Genomic DNA, 18,981 nt, shown 5'->3' on the forward strand with positions numbered 1-18,981 from the left:
CTTTGGAGGACCAGGGTGAAAATGGTGGCTTCCCAATCTCCACTCAGAGGAGCTGAGAACTCGGGGCCCCGCTCCTCAGTGCGCCCCCAGAGAAAAGCAGTCCCTCCCGTGTCCCCGGTCTCCGGCCGCACTCCGTGCTCACCCGGCCTGTGACCGAGCGTTTCTATCTCTGGCACCCGACCCCGTGTGGAGTCTCCAAACCCAGCAGATCCCTGCGGTGCGCTCCCGCGCCGCTCCTCCCGGGGGAGGAAGGGGAGTCTCCCCAGCTCTGCCGCTTGTTGGGTCCCTGCTGGAGGAGCAGTGGCCCGACTGGGCCGCGGATCACAGTTTATGGCCACCCCGAGCTGAGAGCCCGCGCCTCGGCTCTGTCTCTGCAGCCGGCGTCCCCGCTCCGATCCCTGGGAGCTCTGGCGCACTCAGGCACCCCCGGTCTTTCTGTGACCCCGAGGCTCCTGAGACCACAGTGTCCCGCCAGGGTTCCACCCCCCGCTTGGCCACTGGAGCAACGTCCCTCCGCGGAGCCGACTTCTAAAAGGTCCGATTTTGTGCTCCGCGGCTCTAGCACTTGCCAGAAGCGGCCGGCGGAGGCCCCCTCCCCCGCCGTCTATCCTCCCGAATATCGCCTCGGATTCACTTCTCCGCACGTCCTACCTTCCAGTAAGTGGTCGCTTCTCTGTTCAGAGAGTTGTTGTTACTCTCCTCTTCGATCTCCTGTTGAGCTCGTAGGTGTTCAGAATGGTTTGATCCCTATTCAGCTGAATTCCTGAGAGCAGATGAAATCCAGGTCTCGTACTCCTTCGCCATCTTGCTCCCTCACAATACCCTCTTGAAAAAACTGGCCAGGTACTTGGTTTTGTGGAGTAGGGGCCAAAGGCAGACTGCCCCCAACTGTGCCACTTTGTCATATCAATTATTGTAAATAAAGGTTACATAAGAGACAGCCTATGCCAGAAGGACCCTCAGACCCTCCTCTGTCCCCCTGAGAGCAAGGAACACATCTCCCACGTGAAAGACACTGTCCCTATACTAAGAAATAAAAAGACAATCTTATCACCAGAGAGAAAGACTTAAAAGCTGAAAAAGCTATAAAAATGAACCTTCTTACTTTTTTACTAACCTACTCATAGGCCAAATTCCGCTCAGGATGCCCTACTAGTGAAACCTCCTAAACACCTCTTTTCCTTGTACTGTCAATTCCTCATGAACTTATTGTTTCTTTGCCTAAAATGTATTAAAACTGCCTGCCTTGGGCATTTTTTTGGGTCTCAATGTCATTATTAGGCCCCCAGGTGTGGGTAATAAAACTTTTTTTTTTCTTGTTAGCCTGTCTCATGTAAATTTAATTATTAGTCCAGCCAGCTTGGAAGAGCTTTTGGGAAGTAGAAGAACGTTCCCCAACAGTGGTGAGTAAGGAAGCTCACTTCCTGGCAGGCCCAGGAATCTTAGTATACTTTGGAGAGGAATTGACTCAAATCTGTAGGTACTTCTGGCAAAATCTGATGACAGATTCTTGGCTTGGCTTCAGAGCCCTGAGAGACCTTCAGAAGTCCAATCTCAGAGACCTCACCCAAGTTCCAACAAAGCAAACTTGAGAAGACCTATGCAATGGATTACTATTATTGCTGCACTTAAGGTAAGTTATGAGGCAAAATGTAATTAGATAAGACCGATTTTACATGCTAGACTGATCTCACTTTGATTATCTTTTGTCAAACCTTGAAGATGGCTGGTGGGCCATCTTGTGTTCCAATAGAAAGTGGGGGCCATCTTGTGTTCCAACAGAAAGTAGGGGCACACTGTGGGGGGCATCAGCTTTCAGCCCTGTGCATGGCTGTTTAGGTCCTTCTGCCTCTCTGGAACTGGATCCCATTGTCTTATGTATCACTAAAAAGGAAGATTGGCCTTTTCTCAGGACCCAATGACTCAGCACAGAGGTCAAAGGATTCATCCCCACAGCAGCGTGGGTCTCTCAGGAACTTCGCCAGAACACGCGTGTCTTCCAAGCTCTGCTCCAGGAAACAACCTTGACTGTCGCTGTCACCAGCCCCCTGACTAACTGCACTCTGAGCCCCCGATCCAGAAAGCCGGCTGCCCCCCCTGCCCACACATACACAGACCATGGGCTAATCATTGGCTCCAGCCATTCACCTTGGTTCCTTCTGTTTCCTTGTTCTGCTTCTCTTTGCAGTTCTTTTCTCTCACAACTTCTAACTGGAAACTTCTCTCCACAGAAATCTGCCCAGGTTTTTGTGAACCTTCGAGGGAAATTTCAGACAAGGGAATTGTGGGGACCATGCAGCCCCCCAGAACTGATATAAAGATTACTGTCAACTAATGACATTTGAGATTCAACAGATGAAGAGACAAGCCTTCTAGGAGCTTCCCTGATCTCCCTAAGAGCAGAAACATCTGGGAGCGAGGCTGTCAGCAATCCCCTCCCCAGAGGACAAAAAGCAAAGACCACTCATGCCTGCAGAAACAAACATCATCACAAACTTTATTTCCCGTTTGTTTTCCTAGAAGCCTATTTGCTCTTCCCATATCATTTTTTCTTCCCTTCCCCATTAAGTGAGGTATATAAATCCCCATCTCTAGCTGTTTGGAGTACCACTAAAACTTTGGGTTCCTTCCCCCCTCCCCCCGGTATGGTGTTAGTTCCAATTGAAATCACTTGCCCCCAAACACTAAGAACCTAAGAGGGTACAGGAAGATTTTCTTTCTGTACAAATTCTAAACTATTCCAGAATTTGCCCAAGAATGTCATTATATTGTGCCCTCTCTAGAATGTTGGTTCAGATGGATATAATGAGTATTTGCTCATATGGATGTGGGAAATCCTGCTGTGGTTTTGGGGAAGGAAAGGAATTGGCAGAAGAGAAATTATTATAAAACCATTCTCTTCTGGAGCCAGTCTGGGCCTGATTCCCATGCCATGGATTACACTATTGTCAAAGAAAATCTCTTCAGATTCCACCAACCACAGATATCCCAGGACTCAAAGAGGCCATCTCTATGACCTGTAAATACCTCTCCATGATAATACTCCCTGTGCTCACATTTTATGTATGTCATAATATAATTATGAATAAAAGGAGAAGGTTTTTACCAAGAAAGACACTGAAATGTCTAAGGTGTTTTTATTAGTATAATAAGATCTGATCTTTTATTATTCATTCATCTTCCAAAAACTTTTAAAGAATGTTTAAATATTTTATTTATTTATTTGAGAGAGAGAGAGAGAAAGAGAGAGAGAGAGAGCACACACATGAGTTGGGAGGAGGAGCATAGGGAGAAGCAAGCTCCCCACTGAGCAGGGAGCCTGATGTGGGACTTGATCCCAGGACCCTGAGATCACGACCTGAGCCGAAGGCAGATGCTTAACCAACTGAGCCACCCAGGTGTCCCTCTTCCAAAAACTTTAAAAAACAATTCCAGCTATAGTTGGTTCATTATTTAAAAAAAAAAAAATTGTGTTAAACTAAAGCAAAAGAGTTAATTATAGTCCATCAGCCAGGATTAAGGATTATGGCCATGCTGTGAGCTACAGAGTAGGTATTTCTAACAGCTTTCTCCCTGTGCTCTGAATGTTGTGGGGATTTTACTGGCTTAAGACCCACCCATATGATTTCAGGATAATTGGAAAGTCATCAAAATTCAGTAAACAACTTGTAGTAGGCACTGTTACAATCATAAAATGTCAGGGCTCAAGAAGACAGTGTCAGGTGCTGACTTTTAAAAGGATCACTGTCACTTTTTAATAAAAACATTTGTTTAGCATCACAAACATGGAGGGCATTACATATCCTTGCTTTGGGCTGTTTTTTGCTCAAATGAAAATGAGGATGACCTCAGCTCTTATTCTGAGAGCTACAATTCTCACCTCTTAAATTGCTAGGATTCTCAGTTTGTATCTGGGCTCATGGCTACACAGATAAAGGCAAACATTCCCAGTCTTCTTTGCAACTAAGTGCGGCCATTTGACTAAGCCCAGATCTATAAGACAGACAAAAGAAGTCTTTTGGGTTTTCCACATAAAGTATCATATCATCTGCAAACAGTGAGAATTTGTCGTCTTCTCTGCCGATTTGGATGCCTTTTATTTCTTTTTGCTGTCTGACTGCTGTGGCTAGGACTTCTAATACTATGTTGAATAGCAGTGGTGAGAGTGGACATCCCTGCTATGTTCCTGACCTCAGGGGGAAAGCTCTCAGTCTTTCCCCATTGAGAATGATATTCGCTGTATGTTTTTCATAGATGACGTTTATGATATTGAGGTATGTACCCTCTATCCCTATACTCTGAAGAGTTTTGATCACGAAAGGATGCTGTAGTTTGTCAAATGCTTTTTCTGCATCTATTGAGAGGATCATATGGATCAAACTGAGGGTTCTAGAGGGGAGGGGGTGGGGGGATGGGTTAGCCTGGTGATGGGTATTAAAGAGGGCACGTTCTGCATGGAGCACTGGGTGTTACACGCAAACAATGAATCATGGAACACTACATCAAAAACTAATGATGTAATGTATGGTGATTAACATAACATAATTAAAAAAAAAAGATAGACAAAAGAAATCATGTGCAGCTTCTGGGCCATGACCTTGTTCCTACCTTCTTTGACTTGATTTGGCTGCCCTGGTGAATCATCCCATACCAGGAGATTGAGGGCATTTTCTAGGGCAGGAACCAGCGAAATTCTCCTGTAAAGGGCCAGTCAGTTAGTACTTTAGGCTTTGTGGGCTATACAGTGTCAGAAGAGAAACAAAGCCAGACACTCAGTAGTTAATGTGCTGAGAACAGATTTCAACTGGTAATATGACACTGCAACAGGGAAAAGTATCCAGCATGAATGAAATTCAACTCTGATGAGTATAGACATGACCAGGCATTTTGTTTCATTATTTTATTTTGTTTTAATTTAATTTAATTTTTTTTATTTCTAATTCAATTTAATTTTATTTAAGTAAATCTCAACACACGACTTGAACTCACAACTCCGAGATCAAGACCTGAGCTGAGATCAAGAGTCGATGCTTAACTGACTGAGCCACCCGGGCGCCCCATGACAGGGCATTTTAAAGGGAGAATGGGGGTGGTGAGCAGCTCAGTAGGGTCAGGGAACTGCAGAATTACAAAAAGCGGGAAAGGGAGGTTGGTTCGTGTAATAAATCCCATGTGTGTTTGCTGACTGGTGCCACTGAAATTAAGTTTCTACCCTCCCAAGGGTCTGGGGTACAGGGTCCCCTTTTCAGGTGTTGGCAGGGACAAACGGTGAATGCTTCTGTCAGCCTGGAGTTTTCGCAGGCAGGCACTTTAAGGGGGGGCAGTGTCACCCTAGACATGTGCCTTGAGCTGTTCGAACTACATCAGTGTCTGTCCAAGCCTGTACAGGGCATGGTTGAGAATCTCTCTCAGAAGAGAGATGAGGGGATCCCGGCCAGAGTTAGGTCAAGGTGAAAATCTTTGTCAGTAGTCTTGGCGGAAACTCTCCAACTCTGATCATACAAAAGCAGCCACAGACAATCTTTGCACAATAAAACTGTCTATAAAAACGGGCTTTGGTCTCATGTTGCCCACAATTGTAGTTGGCACATGATGGATCCAGAAAATGGAGGGAAGCTTGGTCCTTGGAAGACGGCAGGGTCCTACCACTGAAACCCTCAAAATATAAAAAAGCAAGAGAAATTGGTTGCAGGAAGTTGGTATATCAGTGAAAGAGAATTCCAAGAGGCCAAGTAGGGGGCAAGAGGGCGCCTCAAGACCAGTAAAGGCAGAAAGAGCCTCCCCACCCTCCCACCCCTGCACAGTCTCACAGGACAGGAGGGGAGCTCCAGGAGTCCCAGACCCTCTTTCTTAGCATCTTTACCTCAGGGGGAGTGGACTTCCAGCTCGCTAAAGCCGTGCCTCTTTGTATCTCTGTTAAATGCAGTCTGGCCAGGTCAGAAGTCACATGGAGCTGCAGTGTCCCCATTTGGGACATGGTGCTTGAAAGACGGTGTCTGGTTTGGAGGCTCACATACCTGACCCCCGGGCCAGAATCTCAGTCAAGGTCTGGAATAGCATTGCCTTTCAGAGAAAAAAAGTATTTCAACTTATGAGGAATTGGGGTCTCACCAAGTTCCAGCTTTTCTGTCTTTTTTAAAATTTAAAGTTAGATGCTGTGGAAGTCACGTTATATGACAGGCAAAGCATGGGGTGGTTTCATACCTGCCTATTTATTGGTTTATTTTAAACAGCTTTATTAAAGTGTAATTGATGTAGAATAAACTGCATACATGTAATCAGTTTGATCAGTTTGGACATAACATCCACCGTGATACCATCACTGCAGTTAGCCTAAGAGATCTGTTCCTCACCTCCAAGAGTTTCTTCATGTCCCTCTGTCTTTAATTCCTTTTTTCCTTCTGTGCTAAGAACTCTTATCCTGAGATCTACCCTCTTAACAAAATGTAAGTGCATGACACAGCATTGCTGGTCACTGGAGCTTACTCATCTTGCATAACTGACATTTCATACCAGTTGAACAACTCCCATTCCTCTCCCTGGCCCCTGACAACCTCTGTTTCATTCTCTGCTTCTGTGAGTTTGAATGTCTCGGGTACCTCATATAAGTGAAATCATACAGTCCTTGCCTTCTGTGACTGGCTTATTTCACTTAGCTTAGTGTTCTCCAGGTTCATCCATGTTACCACAAATGAGATAATTTCTTTTTCTTTTAAAGGATGGATAATATTCCATTGTACTTATATAGCACATGTTCTTTATCCATTCATCTGTCAATGGACATTTGGATTGTTTCCATACCTTGACAGTTATAAACAATGATGCAATAAACATGGGAGTACATGTGTCTCTTTGAGATCCTGATTCAATTCTTTTGAATATATACAAAGAAGTGGTAGTCCTATTTTTAATTTTTAAGGAAACTCCATAATGTTTTGCTTAGCAGCTTCACTCTTTTACATCCCCATCAATGGTGAAGAAGTGAAGAAGACTTATAATCTTTTGTTTTTCTGGTAATAGTCATCCTAAACTGATGTGAGGTGTCCTCTCACTGTGGTTTTGATTTGCATTTTCCTGATGATGAGTGATGTCGAGCACCTTTTTATCTACCTGTCAGTCATTTGCGCGTCCTCTTGGGAGAATGTCTCCTTAAGTCCTTTGCCCATTTTAAAAACCAGGTTATTGGGTTTTTGGCTATTGAGGAGTTGTAGGAGTTACTTTTATGTTTTGGATTATTAACCCCTTATCAGTTATACAGTATGATGGTTAATTTTATGTGTCAACTTGACTTGGTCAAGGGTACCCAGATTAAACATTGTTTCTGGATTTGTCTCTGGGGGTATTTCTAGTTGAGATTAGCACTTAATCCTTAGACTTTGTAGAGTAGATGGCCCTCCTCAAGTGGATGAGCATCATCCAATCCACTGAAGACCTGAATAGAATGGAAAAGGGGAAGAAAGAGGAATTTGCCCCTTTGTTTCCTGCCTGCCTGTTGAGTTGAGACACTGATCTTCTCTCGTCCTTGGACTGGAATCTACAATACAGGCTCCCCTGCTTTCAGGCCTTCCGGCTAAGACTGTCGCTACTCCGCTCTCCTGGGTCTCTAGCTTACCGTCAGCAGCTCAGGGGGCATCCGGCATCCATTGTCTTGTGAAGCAATTCCTCGTAATAAATCCCGTGTGTGTGTGTGTGTGTGTGTGTGTGTAGTTGATTCTATTTCTCTGGAGAATCCTGACTAATACACATGGTTTGCAAATAGTTTATCCCACTCTATAGGTTGCCTTTTCATTCTGTTGATTATGTCTTTTTCTGTACAGAAGCCTTTTAGTTTGATGTAGTCCCACTTGTATATGACATATAGATCAATGGAACAGAAGAGAGGGCTTTGGAAAATACCCACACAACTGATCTTCCGCGAGGGTGGCAAGGACACACAAAAACAGTCTCTTCAAAAACAGTTTTGGGAAAACTTGATATTCACATGCAAAAGAATGAGATTGGATTCCTATCTTACACCATACATAAACACAGTTACAAAACAGGGTCAAAACTCATATATGAGACCTGAAACTACAAAATTCTTAGAAGAAAATGTAAGGGGAAGAGCTTCTTGACACTGGTCTTGGTAATGATTTCTTGTGACATTCACTAACAGCACAAGCAACAAGTGGCAAACTGGACCAGTGGGGCTCCATCAAACCAAATGTGTCTTTGTACACTTTGACTTGGGTCATGCACAATAGGTTACATAGAAGGAGGCGAACTGTACTGCATCCTGAGTTAGCACTTGGATAGCTCAGTGGACACTCCGATGTCACATCTACACAGTAATTTCTGGAGGAATGACAGTGGGCATTTCTGACACCTGCCTTCAGGGGGCTTGCGAAAAGGGGGTGGGGGAAAGCAACAAAGACATTGAGTAAACACCTCCCCCCCACCTGCCTCAGGGTAATGTCTATCTGCAACTGGAATTCTCCTGAATCAGAGTTCCCTCATCTTTTTTTTCCCTCTTTCCCTTGTCCTTTACATTGCATTTATTATTCTTTGATACTGATTTTTGGTTTGATTTTATGCACGGCTTGACTGACTCCAAATTTTATTCAAAATGGTAGAAACACAGACATGTCAAGAGACAGAGATCCCAAGAGGCAGAAGAGACAAAGAGAAAATGTGCCTTTACAGGGCTTATCCTACATGCCATTTTCATTCGGACTATAGTCATTTTAGAAGATGTATTTAAAGAAATAATTTCAAGCAAGGAAAGATGGAGTAGGAAAAAAAAAAGGAGAGAGAGAAAGCAGAAAGCAGGACCACTTTAACATTTTTCTTCATGGTACAGTACGAGGAAATGAAATGTATTACTGGAGTGGTTTCTTTTTTGTTTTATATTAAAACAGGTCAAGTGGAACCAGGATTATTACCACTATTCCAATAAACTGTAAGCTTTTCGTTGGTAACACTGACACTATGTTTGTTGTTAGTTTCACCTTGCAGCAAAAATGCACCGAGAGGGAGAGGTGTCCTCCATTAAATTTCAAATGTGTTTGAACGGCTGGGCTTTTAGAAATGTATTGATACTGGTGTATATTTTAATCCAAAATTTAGAAAAGAGAAGGGTAAAAGTTCAAATAGTTCCCAAGTGGTGGCATTACTTATCATAGCTATTTCGCCTACTTTTTTTCCTGAAGAAATTATCAGGCAGGAAACTGAATATTAAAACTCAGAACGATGAAATCTATCCAGTGTCTAGGAAAATGCTTGAAATGAAGGCTATTGCATTTATGTTAGTGAATTATTGATGGATTCTGGGGCATTATCTGATAATAAGAAATGAAACGGAGAATAGCAATAACAATGCATACTTTACCCATCTTTGCTTTCTCTTTTTCCATCACTCATTTAAAATCTCCCAAGGTGCTGCTTTTCCTAAAGTGTTTATTCCACAAAATATTAACCTTGTAAGTTCTTCCAGTAAAACAAGTAACGATGGTCTCTCTATTTGCCTGTCATGAGTGCCCCTGGGAACTGTATTCTTTGGGCATTTATAATGTGTACAAAAGTCCTGTGGTCATGAGGCAGACATCTTACCTGCTACCAATACTTGCCTGCCCAGAGGTAATAGATGGGTTCTAATAATCACAAATATATTTTCCTCAACATATTGGTCGTGGTCCAGGTGTTCCTAAAATCCTTATAAACACTGACATATCAACTTTTTTGGCTTCTATCTCTTCCCCATTTTATGTATTTATTTTTATTTATTTATTTTTAAGGTTTATTTATTTTTAAGGTGTATTTATTTATTTGAAAGAGAGTGCACGTGCATGTGAGGGGGGAGGGGCAAAGGGAGGGAAGAGAGAGAATCTCCAGCAGACTCCCCACTGAACATGGAGCCCAACGTGGGGCTCGATCTCATGACCCTGAGATCAGGACCCGAACTGAAATCAAAAGTCAGCCGCTTCGCCAAAGGAGTCACTCAGGTGCCCATCTCTTCCCCATGTTAAAATGGAGCCACTCCCTTTCTTCTAGTGCATATCATTCCCTGTCCTCAAGAGTGTAAGCTTTATATCCTCATTTTTTGCAGTGGATACAGGAGGAGAGCTTTTAGCTCATTGTCACTGAGTGTTCAGTAATTTGATTGAGAAACCTGACAATTTTGAACAACAGACTGGCTTAGTCGGCTGTGTCTTCTCTAAGTTATGGCAATTGTCTCACAGCAAATTTTAAACCCCTGTCAATGAAGCCTTGGCATCTGATCACCCTCTCCACTTGGAGGAGAATCTGATTGAATTGATTGTGGAGGAAAGAGAAGCATCCTTGAATTCTCTTATGTTTCCATTTTGTGCCCCTTGCTGTTATTATTTGCTTATTAACCCTACATTTCTGTCTACTTGACTTTACATCTAATGGATTCCCATCTTCACACGCTGCTCCCAGCCCCTCAACACACTGTGGTTTAAGTATTGTGATGGGTGGATGGTGTTATTTTCCTCAAGAATCTGGTTTCTTACAATAAGGATTTGCTGTTTTAATTTTATGTTCTGCTTTATAATTTAGAGGTAAGGGCGTGAAGGGGGACCAAAACAAAGTCTATCAGCTCATAGCTGACAGAGTATTTATATCAGTAAGTTGGAACTCAGTCCAAAATTCAACCCACAGCAATACATGTATGAACATATCCTATGTGACTCAGAACCAAGTGCACTCACCTCTGAGTTAAAGTACCTATTATTCTATGACTATCCATATATTTCAAATGATACAAAGGAACATTTGACATAAAGATCTAATTTAAGTTTACAAGGCAATTAACAGGTTGCTTCTGAATTATTATCTTATTAAACAATTAGTTAGAATTTTGTTCTTTTCAGGTAGTAGAAAAGATGTTTCACAAAATGACATTTCTTCCCTGAATTAAAAACAAAACAAACAAACAAAAAAACACCACAACTGTTTGAAAGTTTATGGAAGTAAATTTTTATAACACAGAAAAGTAAAAATAAGGTGAGTAAGACTCTCTTGCAATCCTATGATTAAGAGAAAATCAGTGTTTAAATTTCATGGCACAAATGTGTATATATTTATACATTTAGAAAACCAGAATCACACTGTTTCAAAATACATTTTACATTTGCTTAAATGTGAGCGTGATTTGGCTTTGTATTTCTTTTTTTTAATAATTTTTTATTGTTATGTTAATCACCATACATTACATCATGACTTTTTGATGTGTTCCATGATTCATTGTTTGTGCATAACACCCAGTGCTCCATGCAGAATGTGCCCTCTTTAATACCCGTCACCAGGCTAACCCATCCCCTCACCCCCCTACCCTCTAGAACCCTCAGTTTGTTTCTCAGAGTCTATCGTCTCTCATGGCTCGTCTCTCCCTCTGACTTACTCCACTTCATTCTTCCCCTCCCGCTATCTTCTCTTCTTTTTCTTTTTTCGTAACATATGTTGCATTATTTGTTTCAGAAGTACAGATCTGTGATTCAACAGTCTTGCACAATTCACAGCGCTTACCATAGCACATACCCTCCCCAATGTCTATCACCCAGCCTCCCCATCCCTCCCACCCCCACCACTGCAGCAACGCTCAGTTTGTTTCCTGAGATTAAGAATTCCTCATATCAGTGAGGTCATATGATACATGTCTTTCTCTGATTGACTTATTTCCCTCAGCATAACACCCTCCAGTTCCATCCACATCTTTGCAAATGGCAAGATCTCATTCATTTTGATGGCTGAAAAATATTCCACTGTGTATATATACCACCTCTTCTTTATCCATTCATCTGTCGATGGACATCTTGCCTCTTTCCACAGTTTGGCCATTGTGGACATTGCTGCTATAAACATTGGGGTGCACATAACCCTTCGGATCCCTACATTTCTTTCTTTGTGGTAAATACCCCTTAGTGCAATTGCTGGATCATATGGTAGCTCTATTTTCAACTGTTTGAGAAATCTCCATACTGTTTTCCAGAGGGGTTGCACCGGCTTGCATTCCCACCAACAGTGTAGGAGGGTTCCCCTTTCTCCGCATCCCCGCCAAAATCTGTCGTTTCCTGACTTGTTCATTTTAGCCATTCTGACTGGTGTGAGGTGGTATCTCATTGAGGTTTTGATCTGGATTTCCCTGATGCCGAGTGATGTTGAGCACTTTTTCATGTGTCTGTTGGCCATTTGGATGTCTTCTTTGGAAAAATGTCTGTTCATGGCTTCTGCCCATTTCTTGATTGGATTATTTGTTCCTTGGGTGTTGAGTTGGTTAAGTTTTTTATAGATTTTGGATACTAGCCCTTTATCTGATATGTCATTTGCAAATATTTTCTCCCATTCTCTCGGTTGTCTTTGGGTTTTGTGGACTGTTTCTTTTGCTGTGCAAAAGCTTTTGATCTTGATGAAATCCCAAGAGTTCATTTTTGCCCTGGCTTCCCTTGCCTTTGGCGATGTTTCTAGGAAGAAGTTGCTGCGGCTGAGCTCGAAGAGGTTGCTGCCTGTGTTCTCCTTTAGGATTTTGATGGACTCCTGTCTCACGTTTAGGTCTTTCAACCATTTGGAGTCTATTTTTGAGTGTGGTGTAAGGAAATGGTCCAGTTTCATTCTTCTGCATGTGGCTGTCCAATTTTCCCAACAACAATGGTTGAAGAGACTGTCTTTTTTCCAGTGGACATTCTTTCCTGCTTTGTCAAAGATGAGTTGACCATAGAGTTGAGGGTCCATTTCTGGGCCTTCGATTCTGTTCCCTTGATCTCTGTGTCTGTTTTTGTGCCAGTACCATACTGTCTTAATGATGACAGCTTTGTAATAGAGCTGGAATTCCGGAATTGTGATGCCGGCAGCTTTGTTTTTCTTTTTCAAGATTCCTCTGGCTATTCGGGGTCTCTTCTGGTTCCATACAAATTTTAGGATTAGTTGTTCCATTTCTTTGAAAAAGGTGGGTGGTATTTTGACGGGGATTGCATTGAATGTGTAGATTGCTCTAGGTAGCATTGACATCTTCACAATGTTTGTTCTTCCAATCCATGAGCATGGAACGTTGTTCCATTTCTTTGTGTCTTCTTCAAATTCTTTCATGAGTATTTTACAGTTTTCTGGGTACAGATCCTTTGCCTCTTTGGTTAAATTTATTCCTAGGGATCTTATGGTTTTGGGTGCAATTGTAAATGGGATCGACTCCTTGATTTGTCTCTCTTCTGTCTCGTTGGTGTATAGGAATGCCACTGATTTCTGTGCATTGATTTTATATCCTGCCCCATTACTGAATTCCTGTATGAGTTCTAGCAATTTTGGGGTGGAGTCTTTTGGGTTTTCCACATACAGTATCATATCATCTGCAAAGAGTGAGAGTTTGACTTCCTCTTTGCCGATTTGGATGCCTTTGATTTCCTTTTGTTGTCTGATTGCTGTGGCTAGGACTTCTAAAACTATGTTGAATAGCAGTGGTGAGAGTGGACATCCCTGCCGCGTTCCTGACCTTAGGGGAAAAGCTCTCAGCTTTTCCCCATTGAGAATGATATTCGCTGTAGGTTTTTCATAGATGGCTTTTATGATATTGAGGTATGTACCCTCTATCCCTATACTCTGAAGAGTTTTGATCAAGAAAGGATGCTGTACTTTGTCAAATGCTTTTTCTGCATCTATTGAGAGGATCATATGATTCTTGTTCTTTCTTTTGTTAATGTATTGTAACCCGTTGATTAATTTGCAGATGTTGAACCAGCCTTGCAGCCCAGGGATAAATGCCACTTGGTCATGGTGAATAATCTTTTAATGGACTGTTGGATCCTATTGGCTAGTATTTTGGTGAGAATTTTTGTATCCATGTTCATCAAGGATATTGCTCTGTAATTCTCCTTTTTGATGGGGTCTTTGGTTTTGGTATCAAGGTAATGGTGGGCTTATAAAATGAGTTTGGAAGTTTTCCTTCCATTTCTATTTTTTGGAACAGTTTCAGGAGAATAGGTATTAATTCTTCTTTAAATGTCTAATAGAATTCCCCTGGGAAGCCATCGGGCCCTGGGCTTTTGTTTGTTGGGAGATTTTGGATGACTGCTTCAATTTCCTTAGTGGTTATAAGTCTGTTCGGGTGTTCTATTTCTTCCTGGTTCGATTTTGGTAGTTGATACATCTCTAGGAACGCACCCATTTCTTCCAGGTTATCTAATATGCTGGCGTAGAGTTGCTCATAATATGTTCTTATAATTGTTTGTATGCCTTTGGTGTTGGTTGTGATCTCTCCTCTTTCATTCATGATTTTGTTGATTTGGGTCATTTCTCTTTTCTTTTGGATAAGTCTGGCCAGGGGTTTATCAATCTTGTTAATTCTTTCAAAGAACCAGCTCCTAGTTTCGTTGATCTGTTCTACTGTTCTTTTGGTTTCTAGTTCATTGATTCCTGCTCTGATCTTTAGTATTTCTCTTCTCCTGCTGGGTTTAGGCTTTATTTGCTGTTTTTTCTCTAGCTTCTTTAGGTGTAGGGTTAGGTTGTGTATTTGAGACCTTTCTTGTTTCTTGAGAAAGGCTTGTATTGCTATATACTTTCCTCTGAGGACTGCCTTTGCTGTATCCCAAAGATTTTGAACAGTTGTGTTTTCATTTTCATTGGTTTCCATGAATTTTTTTAATTCTTCTTTAATTCCCTGGTTGACCCAGTCATTCTTTAGTAGGATGCTCTTTAGCCTCCATGTTTTTGAGTTCTTTCTGACTTTCCTCTTGTGATTGAGTTCTAGTTTCAAAGCATTGTGGTCTGAAAATATGCAGGGAAGAATCCCAATCTTTTGGTATCAGTTGAGACCTGATTTGTGACCTAGGATGTGATCAATTCTGGAGAATGTTCCATGGGCACTAGAGAAGAATGTGTATTCCGTTGCTTTGGGATGGAATGTTCTGAATATGTCTGTGAAGTCCATTTGGTCCAGTGTGTCATTTAAAGTCTTTATTTCCATGTTGATCTTTTGCTTAGATGATCTGTCCATTTTAGTCAGGGGGGTGTTAAAGTCCCCCACTATTATTGTATTGTTGTCAATGTGTTTCTTTCCCTTTGTTATTAATTGCCTTATATAATTGGCTGCTCCCATGTTAAGGGCATAGATATTTACAATTGTTAGATCTTCTTGTTGGATAGACCCTTTAAGTAGGATAGAGTGTCCTTCCTCATCTCTTATTACAGTCTTTGGTTTCAATCTAATTTGTCTGATATCAGGATTGCCACCCCAGCTTTCTTTTGATGCCCATTAGCATGGTAAATGGTTTTCTACCCCCTCACTTTCAATCTGGGGGTGTCTTTGGGTCTTAAATGAGTCTCTTGCAGACAGCATATAGATGGGTCTTGTTTTTTAATGCAATCTGATATCCTCTGTCTTTTGATTGGGGCATTTAGTCCATTTACATTCAGGGTAACTATTGAAAGGTATGAATTCAGGGCCATTGTATTGCCTGTAAGGTGACTTTTACTGTATATTGTCTGTGTTCCTTTCTGATCTATGCTTTTTTAGGGTCTCTTTTTCCTTAGAGGACCTCTTTCAATATTTCTTCTAGGGCTGCTTTCGTGTTTGCAAATTCCTTTAGTTTTTGTTTGTTCTGGAAGCTTTTTATCTCTCCTTCTATTTTCAATGATAGCCTACCTGGATATAGTATTCTTGGCTGCAGATTTTTCTCATTTAGTGCTCTCAAGATCTCATGCCAGTCCTTTCTGGCCTGCCAGGTCTCTGTGGATAGGTCTGTTGCCAATCTAATATTTCTACCATTGTAGGTTACATATCTCTTCTTCCGAGCTGCTTTCAGGATTTTCTCTTTGTCTCTGAGACTCGTAAGTTTTACTATTAGATGTCGGGGTGTTGACCTATTTTTACTGATTTTGAGAGGGGTTCTCTGTGCCTCCTGGATTTTGATGCCTGTTTCCTTCCCCACATTAGGGAAGTTCTCTGCTATTATTTGCTCCAATATACCTTCTGCCCCTCTCTCTCTTTCTTCTTCTTCTGGGATCCCAATTATTCTAATGTTGTTTCATCTTATTGTATCGCTTATCTCTCGAATTCTGCCCTCGTGATCCTGTAGTTGTTTCTCTCTCTTTTTCTCAGCCTCTTTATTTTCCATCATTTGGTCTTCTATATCGCCGATTCTCTCTTCTGCCTCTTTTATCCTAGCAGTTAGTGCCCCCATTTTGGATTGCACCTCATTAATAGCCTTTTTTATTTCGACTTGGTTAGATTTTAGTTCTTTTATTTCTCCAGGAAGGGTTTCTCTAATAACTTTCACCCTTTTTTCAAGCCCAGCTAGTATCTTTAAAGTCATGATTCTGAACTCTAGGTCCGACATCATACTTTTGTCAGTATTGAGTAGGTCCCTGGCAGACGGTACTACCTCTTGTTCTTTTACTGAGGTGATTTTTTTCGTCTTGTTATTTTGTCCAGAGGAGGATAGATGAATGAGAGAACAGAATGCTAACAGGTTAAGTATGTCTCCAGCTAATATACTCTATACAAATCAGAAAAGACCTGAAACCAGGGGACAAGAAAGGGAAAGAAAGAAGGAAAAAAAAAGAGAAAAGAAATAGATAAAAACAAACAAAAACAGAACAAAACAAAAAAAAAACAGAATATGATCAAATATGATCAGGCTAGTGCATAGATCAGTGCCACACACTAGCTTTTGGGCATACTTTGGTTTGTTAGAAGAAAGTGCCTGCTAAAATTTTAAAGGAAGAGAGACTTATATATGTACAAAATAAGGGTTGATACAATGAAGGGATGGAAGATGAGTGTAAAGATGAAAATTATAAAAGATTTTATAAAAGGAATTGATAAGAAGTTGTTTTATAAAAGAAAGAAGAAGATTTAAAAAGAAGAAGAAAAAAGAAAAAAAAGAAAAAAAAAGGGAGAGAATATGATCAGGCAGGAGAATAGAATAAAGCCATACACTAGTGATTTAGGGTATATTTTGATCTGTTAGAAGAATTGTATCTCAAAATTTTAAAGAGAGATCAACTTATATATATATATGCCAAAAATAAGGGTAACTACTATGAAGGGATAAAAATATGACTCCAAAAATGAAAAATAAAAAGTTTTTTTTTTAAAAAAGGGATTGATAAGATGTTGTTTGAAAAAGGGAAAAAGAAAAATTAAAACAAAAACAGTTAAAAAATTAACTTTGAAAAACTAATGAATTATGGTAAAAAAGCCATGAATTCTACGTGCAGTATTCCCCTAGCGCTGGAGTTCTCCCGTTCTCCTTGATCGGTAAACTTGGTCTTGGCTTACTGGCTGTTCGTGCTGATCTTGTGGGGGAGGGGCCTGTTGCCGTGGTTCCCAAATGTCTTTGCCGGAGGCGGAATTGCCCCGCCCTTGTCGGTCCGGGCTAAGCAAGCTGCTCCGGTTTGCTCTCAGGAGCTTTTGTTCCCTGCAAGCTCTCCCTACAGCTTTGGAGGACCAGGGTGAAAATGGTGGCTTCCCAATCTCTGCCCGGAGGAGCTGAGAACTCGGGGCCCCACTCCTCAGTGCGCCCCCAGAGAGAAGCAGTCCCTCCCGTGTCCCCGGTCTCCAGCCGCACTCCGTGCTCACCCGGCCTGTGACCGAGCGTTTCTATCTCTGGCACCCGACCCCGTGTGGAGTCTCCAAACCCAGCAGATCCCTGCGGTGCGCTCCCGCGCCGCTCCTCCCGGGGGAGGAAGGGGAGTCTCCCCAGATCTGCCGCTTGTTGGGTCCCTGCTGGAGGAGCAGTGGCCCGACTGGGCCACGGATCACAGTTTATGGCCACCCCCGAGCTAAGAGCCCGCGCCTCGGCTCCGTCTCTGCAGCCGGCTTCCCCGCTCCGATCCCTGGGAGCTGTGCCGCACTCAGGCACCCCCGGTCTTTCTGTGACCCCAAGGGTCCTGAGACCACACTGTCCCGCGAGGGTTCCACCCCCCGCTTAGCCACTGGAGCGACGTCCCTCCGCGGAGCCGACTTCTAAAAGGTCCGATTTTGTGCTCCGCGGCTCTAGCACTTGCCAGAAGCGGCCGACGGAGGCCCCCTCCCCGCCATCTATCCTCCCGAATATCGCCTCGGATTCACTTCTCCGCACGTCCTACCTTCCAGTAAGTGGTCGCTTCTCTGTTCAGAGAGTTGTTGCTACTCTCTGTTTCGGTCTCCTGTTGAGTTCGTAGGTGTTCAGAATGGTTTGATCCCTATTCAGCTGAATTCCTGAGACCAGACGAAATCCAGGTCTCCTACTCCTCCGCCACATTGCTCCGCCCCCTGGCCTTGTATTTCTAACATAGTTTTTAATAGTCCACTCTTAATATTTGCGGATATTTTTAAGAAACATGTCCATTATATTATAAGAGAAAAAATCGTATGTAGTACTCGTTCTGTCATCTCTTTCGGTGATGTTGTCTTTTTAATTTTTTATTTGTTTATATATCCTCCCTTTGATTTTTTCTTTTATTTTTCCTTGAAATTTAGAAAGCATGCACTTTCTTTAAATTTAAATTCTTTTATGAGGTACTTTAAAGACATTTTTCAAAACTGCTTTTGACATATAAACTAATATTATAATATAATAACTACTATATAACAATAATACAACTAATATAAGCTAACATTTACAGAGCAATGTGATTTAGCCTCTGAGCCTAAAAGTTATCCATATTAAACATGAAATATATCTTGTGAAAGATTGCAAAGTGAAGAAATTTTGCTAAGAGAGTGTTCAAAATAAATTCTGGAGGATATTGAGGAAGCCCGGCCAGTGTAACTCTCCTGTTTCAATTTCCCAAACACCATGAATGTCTGACTTTTGTCAATTGCAACTTGTCAGTGGCACCTGGACCATCTCCTAGAGCACGTCCCTCTACTCTAGACTGAAGTAGGGATAATGTAATACCTATTAGTTAAACAGCCAGGGGTGTATTAGACGGTTGGTTCAACTCTGCACCAAATCGTAATTCTTTCAAAACAAATTATGCAGCCATGTAGTTGGTGCCTTTAGAAGC

The sequence above is a fragment of the Zalophus californianus genome, chromosome 12, assembly GCF_009762305.2.
Source record: "Zalophus californianus isolate mZalCal1 chromosome 12, mZalCal1.pri.v2, whole genome shotgun sequence".
Taxonomy (NCBI): domain Eukaryota; kingdom Metazoa; phylum Chordata; class Mammalia; order Carnivora; family Otariidae; genus Zalophus; species Zalophus californianus.